We start from the raw sequence: 7,296 nt of genomic DNA, 5'->3' as shown, positions 1-7,296 counted from the left end.
CCAGTCATCCAATCCTCCAGCTGCGTTGCGCAGGCGGTAACTTCGTCGTGGGCGGGGAGAGAGGCGGGGCTTGTCCTGCTCGTTCCTTCACCTAGATGCGGGCGGAAAGTGGGGGTACCAAGAGTCGCGGCGAGGTTCAATTGTCGATCTCTAAGCCGAGATTCTCGGTCTTCCCGGAAGTATGTTCATTCTGGTATAAATGCTGCGAAGACAGCAGTGAACTAAACAGGCAAAGATCCTTGTCCTCGTGGAGTTGATATTCGAGTTGGGGAAGACAATAAAGTTAGTAGGTAGTGGGTTAGATGGGGCTAAGTGCAATACAATGAGGGAGGAACATGAAATGAAGCATGAAATGAAGCATGAAAGAGTCCAGTTTGGAATAAGACAGAGAAAGCTTCCTGACAAAGTGACAACTGAGAAATGATAGGTTTCTTAAAGCAAGAAACCCAGGCGCAAGCCGGTTTACATACCGTCTCTTTGTGAGCTCATTAACCCCCGGAGGAGGCAGAATCCCCAGTTTCAAACCGGTCGCTGCTTCTTAGCTATGCTGCATATGCTACTTATAATGCAGTAGCATATAAGTGTACTTATTACTTTCTGAACCTCAATTTCCTCCAAAATACGGATAATAGTTCTTACTTGTGGAGTCAGGATGAATTAGATGTGGAAATGTTTGTACAGAATTCACTACAGTGTGCATACTAAGCCCTCCACAAATGAAAGTTATCTTTACATAGGAGGAAACTATTAGACGTCACTTGTCCAGTGTTACAACTCTTTTAGAAATTGTCTAGCAGGTTTTTCTGGTACACACTGGAAAACCAAAAACAAAAAAACAAAAAGTCCCTTCACCAGGGAATTCCCTGGTGGCCTAGTGGTTAGGATTCTGGGCTTTCACTGCCATGGCCCAGGTTCAAGTCCTGGTAGGGGAACTGAGCCAAGCATCTGGCAAAAAAAAAAAAAAAAAAAAAGCTTGTCCATAGGTATAACCTGTTCTAGTAACAAGGCCAAACTTTCTGCCTGGTGTATCAGACTCGGAAATGACTTGACCCTTCTTTCAGAAAACGGAAATAGTGTTAGGAACTGGAAGGAGAAGCTCTTGCTGCTTTTGCTCCATATTCATCAATGGTGCAGTTGCAACCAAAATAATTATATAACTGTTGCTTTATTTGAAAGTTGACTATGTCCTAAGTGCTTTTGTTGACTGAAAAAAAAACCACAGCCTTAAAGTTGAGAGTTATGTTTTATTTATTGGACAAAACTGAGAGCTTAAACCCAGAAGACAGCCTCTGAGGGACTGCTTGGAAGAGGTAAGGGAGAAGCCAGAATATATAGGAGTTTTGCAAAGAAAAATCAAAAGTAATTAAAGAAAACCAGACATCTCAAGTTAATGAATTTATCACTTTTCTATGTATGGGAAGAGGCAAGAGTCTGGACATACTGAAATTATTCCTCTGATATGCATCTTAACTATCTAGGGCCAGTAGCCTGCCTTCCTCTACTCTGAAACCACTCAGTGTTCACACTGAGAGTGCCTGCAGTGGCTGCTGACTTGATGGCACATCTTTTGTTTGTTGATATGGCAAGCAACATTTTTCATTCACAGTTTAAATGTATTACTTATTTAATCTATTCAACAACACTGTTATTCATATTTAAGATGAGGAAACTGAGCTTTAACAAGGTTAAATATACCACAAAAATTATTTTCTGGTCTTTAAAGTTAACTGCTCAGTGAAGTTGTCAGGCTTTCACCACCCCTAGTACAGTGCTTCATTTTACCGTCATTAGTGTGGAACAATCAACTATTATGTTTCCTGATCAGAGGCTAACATTAATAGACACCATCAACTATCATATAATTTTACCAAAAATATTTAACCTGGGCCTAATAAAGTATGTAGTAGGATAGGCAAGAGGATCTAAAGTAAAGCAAAAGGCAGTGAACAGATTCAGAAGGTGGTACATTCTGTATAGAACAACTGGCCTTTTTCAGTTAAAAAATAGTGTCTTTCTACATTAAAATATTTTTGAGAGACATAGCAACCAGATGTAGTGTGTGGTCCAGGGTTAGATCTTAGTTTGGACAAACCAGCTATAAAGAACATTTTGGGGAAACTGTCTAGGCCTTAATGTTACAGTGCTACTAACCCACCTTCATCCAAACAGCCTGAGTTGATTATTCTTGAAGGGAAAGATTCATGAGTTATGTTTTGATTTTCTTCCTCCTTCCCCTCTGTCCTGATCCTGGGCCAGTTTTACCCTCAAATCCATTCCTCATCAACCTCAGCTCTTTTCAGCATGGCAGTGGGGGGCTGACCACATAAGGAAAGGCTACATGTCTTGGACTCCTGGGCTGACTGGGCACCGCACTGAGTTGCTAGGCCCCATCAATGGTAGACACTTCTGGAGATGGGATGGATCAAGGAAGAAGCCAGAGTATCCCCACCCTCATCCTGTCCCCAAACTAAAGGATCCATCCCCACCCCCAAACCTCAAGCTCTCTCCTCCTATCTCTTTGGCTCCAACTTTTAGCAGATGACCCCAGCCCCATGATTCCATGACCTTCTGCCTCTCAGTTTAAGGGTGGCAGTAACTGCTTGCTATTGCTCATCTTTGGGTTACTTCACTGTTCTCTGTTTCCCTTTTTATCCCTGCCAACATCTACCTAAACTAATTCTCAGTGTTAAATACTTAGAGTTGGGACTTGCCTGGTGTTCCAGTGGTTAAGAATCCACCTTCCAATGCAGAAGGCACGGGTTCCATCCCTGGTGGGAGAACTGAGATTCCACATGCAGTGAAGCCTGTGTGCCACGCTGGAGAGCTCGGGCGCCACAGCTGCTGAGCCCCCGTGCTCCAGAACTCACACACCGAAACTAAGACCCGACACAGCAAACAAGTCATACCCAGAAGATCAATGCTTAGAGTGACCTCTTTCAGAATGCAGAGGATGACCTTACTGTGGAGTCCTGTCCCAAGATCACAGGTCTGAGGCCTTGTACCAAAGCCACAGATATGGGCCCCATCTCCAAGGTCATTTACAGAACTGACTGAACCCCACTGTAACCATTGCCAAAAGTGTCCCTGATCCTTAATGTCCAGCTCCTTGACCCCATATTAGGCAAAAATGCCTATCCCAGTACTCACCCTGTGGCACCCTAACCTAATGCCACCCTTCCAGTTGGAACTTTCTTTGTCTTGAGACTATAAAAATTGGCTACCAACCCAAGAAAAGCATTGACTCTCCCTTGAGTCGGCCCACATTTCTTAACAGTGTCCCTTCGACTCTCCCTGGTCTGTCAGGAGGTTGGCCCACTGTGCTCAAAGTACCCACATTATCTCCATTCTTTGCTTTCAATAAGCTCACTCCTTTCTGAGTTATTCTGTGTCTGGAAATTCTTTTCCACTATCAACCGTTAGTTCCAAGGGGTTATCTCCCTCATAGCTTGCCTATGGCCCTATTATCTTATAAAGGGCTGCTTTTCACACTTTTGGAGCTCATTTGTTACCCTCATTCCCCTAGATCTTTGAGGAAAATTCCAAGTGAGTTTGAAATGTGCTTGAACTCTTTGTGTGATATTTTTTAAAAACTCACAATGTTTGCAAACTACTTTATAATACATCCATGATTTTTGATTTTTCTTAAGTTTATTTCACACTTAAAATGAATTTTACTTCTTTAATTTTGAATAGGTAGTAATACAAAAGTGCAAGTTAGTCTCTCAGTCATGTTCGACTCTTTGCACTTCCATGGACGGTAGCCTGCCACGCTCCTCTGTCCATGGAATTCTCCAAGTGAGAGTACTGGAGTGGGTTTCCATTTCCTTCTCCAAGGGATCTTCCCAACACAGGGATTGAACCTGGGTCTCCTGCATTGCAGGCAAATTCTTTACCGTTTGAGCCACCATATGGTGTGAAATCAGAAAGCCACAGAAGAGTATACTTCCCAGGCACACCCCTCTTACCAGTTTCTTGCATGTCCTTCCAGAGATAGACTATGCATGTGCAAACATAATATATGTTTCCTGTTTCTATTTTTAAAATGCACAGTATTTCATTGTGAAGAGAACATGGCAATCCACTCCAGTATTCTTGCCTGGAGAATCATGTGGACAGGGGAGTCTAGTGGGCTGCAGCCCGTGGGGCTGCAAAGAGTTGAACGTGAATGAAGTGACTGAGCACAGATATAGTATTTCATGCATGAATGTACCTTAATTTATTAAATCCTCTATTGATGAACATTTTATTTTCTTGGACTCCAAAATCACTGCGGACAGTGACTGCAGCCATGAAATTAAAAGACGCCTCCTCCTTGGAAGGAAAGCTATGACAAACCTAGACAGAATATTAAAAAGCAGAGACATCATTTTGCCAACAAAAGTCCATATAGTCAAAGCTATGGTTTCTCCAGTGGTCATGTACGGATGTGACAACTGGACCATAAAGAAGGCTGAGCACCGAAAAATGGATGCTTTCGAATTGCAGTGCAGGAGAAGACTCTTGAGAGTCCCTTGGACTGCAGGGAGATCAAACCAGTCAATCCTAAAGGAAATCAGCCCTGAATATGCATTGGAAAGACTAATGCTGAAGCTGAAGCTCCAATACTTTGACCACCTGATGTGAAGAGCTGTCTCATTGGAAAAGACTCTGATGCTGGGAGAGATTATAGGCAATAGGAGAAGGGGGTGGCAGAGGATGAGATGGTTAGATAGCGTCACTGACTCAATGGGCATGAACTCCAGGAGATAGTGAAGGACAGAGGGACCTGGCATAGTACAGTCCATGAGGTCACAAAGGGTCAAATATAACTTTGTGACTGAACAACAACAACAAATTGATGAACATAAATTGTTTCCTGTCTGGCTATTACAGGATGCTGCCATGCATGGTTAAATGCCACATATCCAAGTATATTTGTAGGGTAAATTTCTCGAACTGGAATTATTGGGTTAAGGAGCCTTCCTTTTACAAGTTTGAACTCTAAAGCCCACATGCTCTAGAGCTTGTTCTCTACTACAAGAGAAGCCACCGTGATGAGTAGCCTGCAGACCATAACGAAGGGCGGCCCCCACTCGCCACAACTAGAGAAAGCCCACATGCAACAACCAAGACCCAGTACAGCCTTAAATAAATGAATAACAGGGCCACTCAAACTGCAGGGAGTGAGGGAGGAAGATTCAAAGAGTTGGGGAAACACTTTTTTCAAAGAAGTACAAGGAAGCATTCTGGGCCAAAAATGGTATGTATAGCTGCCACTGTTAGTCATATCTAGGCCAGTTTGCAAAGCCCACATGGAAGAAATGCCAATTTAAGATGGTAATTTCCACTTTCACTACCAGAGGACTAGAGTCATTAGTAACTTAGCAACCTATACCTCCCCTCCCCACTCTCCCATTCACTCCCCATGCTAAGGCACAGTAGGTAATATTCAGTTATTCAATATTTATTCAAGAAACATTCAGTGAGCACCCACGTGGTGTTCAGGTCTGTATTGTCCACTATCAACAAGGAAATAAATAACACACTGTGCCACCATCAAGTTTAAAATGGGGGATAAGACTTCAACATGTAATTATAGCATTATATGGTATATGAATATTCATGAAGAAGTAGTATGGTGTAGTGGTAATGAACAGAGCTTCTAAATCCAAATTGCTTATTGCTTTGACTTTGGGGAAGTTGCTTGATCTTTCTTTGTCTCCATTTCTTCATCTGTAAAATGGGGACAGTAATAGTACTTCATAGGGTTATGGCTGTGAGGAGTGAATGAGATAATTTTCATAAAGCACTGAGTACATGGTAAGCCTACAGCAATTGATGGATAGTGCTGGCGCTGTCAGTAATAAGAAAGTGTACTAAAACCTCAGAGCTCGTGAATTCCACATCCAGAAATACTTCCAGGCCACTTCTGAGCCACAGAAGAGATGACCCGTGGAATTCAGAGGTATTTTCCCTCTCCCTCCAGTAAGAGACCTCAACCTTACCTTGCAACCCTCACTGGCTGCTGAGTCTCCTACTAGGCACTCTTCACAACCTGCAATTCTTTGTTCCACTGCCAGACCCCAGGGCCCTGAAGCGCAGGGGAAAGACTGAACACTGGAGGTGGACTTGCCTGTGCACTTTGAGCTGTACGTCCATAGATGCCTCACTGGGGAAGGTCTACCCTTGTGACCTTGCCCCTTAACTTCTCTTTGAACTGAGACCTCATTACAGTTAAGTGGACTCAGAAAGCTACAACTTGATTTCTTTTTTTGGATAGAAAGTAGGATTTATTGGTGGGCATGAGTAAGGAGGGGACAGCACCAAGGTTATCAGGAGTGCAGGGCTCCCAATCTGTCCAGGGGGCCATGATTAGGGATGTATTTGACCCCACAGCCATCTGGGATGAGCCACTTTTCTGCCATGTTTTCAAATTCATCCCCATTACATTTAGTAAGTCCCCACTTCTTAGAGATTCGGGTCTTCTGGCAATCAGGGAATTTGAACTTGGCCTAAGGAGATCAAACCAGTCAATCCTAAAGGAAATCAGTCCTGAATATTCATTGGAAGGGCTGATGCTGAAGCTGAAACTCCAATACTTTGGCCACCTGATGCAAAGAACTGACTCTTTGGAAAAGACCCTGATGTTGGGAAAGATTGAAGACAGGAGGAGAAGAGGATGACAGAGGATGAGATGGTTGGATGACATCACCAACTCGATAGACATGAGTCTGAGCAAGCTCTGGGGGTTGGTGATGGCCAGGGAAGCCTGGCATGCTGCAGTCCATGGGGTGGCAAAGAGTCAGACACGACTGAGCGACTGAACTGACTGTGGAGGGCGTCAGTCACACGCTGCTTGTTCTACAGCTTGGTGGGGGTGGACATTATGATTTGGCCAATGTGGACCCTGGCCACTGTGCCCCAAGCTTTCCAAAGGCACCACACTCACCTGCCTGGAGCCTGGTTACAGACAGCAGCTCATCATGAATGGCAACCCATACAGGCAACAGACTACATACACTACCAAAGAGGCTGCTGTTTGCAGCCATTGCACACCAGGACCCCATGGAGAAAAGAGCACAGTCAGCTTAATTGGCTGCAATAAAACTTGGTCTTTTATTTGGAAACAACAGCAGAACATAGGGCCCCAGTTATGGAAGTTCACAGCAGGCTCCCCAGACAGGTGTAAATACAACTGGTGGGAGGGGCAGTTTCTGAGGATCTCACCCTATCTTTAGCCCACTCTACCCTGCAAATGAAATTGTTGCAGGAAGGGAGACCCTTTCCAGGGCTCCAAAGGGAGCTCTTGTCTAACAC

The 7,296-nt window shown here is 44.0% G+C and overlaps 2 non-coding genes across 2 annotated transcripts; one reads left to right on the top strand and one right to left on the bottom strand.

Annotated features, from left to right (window-relative positions):
• Nucleotides 1-763: 763 nt before the first annotated feature.
• On the top strand, nt 764-826 carry LOC133060043 (U7 small nuclear RNA). The gene has a single exon (XR_009693709.1). It is a non-coding gene; the product is annotated as a U7 small nuclear RNA (small nuclear RNA).
• Nucleotides 827-6,948: 6,122 nt separating this feature from the next.
• LOC133060046 (small nucleolar RNA SNORA70) lies at nt 6,949-7,081 on the bottom strand. The gene has a single exon (XR_009693712.1). It is a non-coding gene; the product is annotated as a small nucleolar RNA SNORA70 (small nucleolar RNA).
• Nucleotides 7,082-7,296: the final 215 nt, after the last annotated feature.

This window comes from Dama dama, chromosome 7 (genome assembly GCF_033118175.1).
Source record: "Dama dama isolate Ldn47 chromosome 7, ASM3311817v1, whole genome shotgun sequence".
Classification (NCBI taxonomy): domain Eukaryota; kingdom Metazoa; phylum Chordata; class Mammalia; order Artiodactyla; family Cervidae; genus Dama; species Dama dama.
The sequence above is the reverse complement of the archived record's forward strand: the minus strand, read 5'-3'. Positions and strand labels throughout refer to the sequence as shown.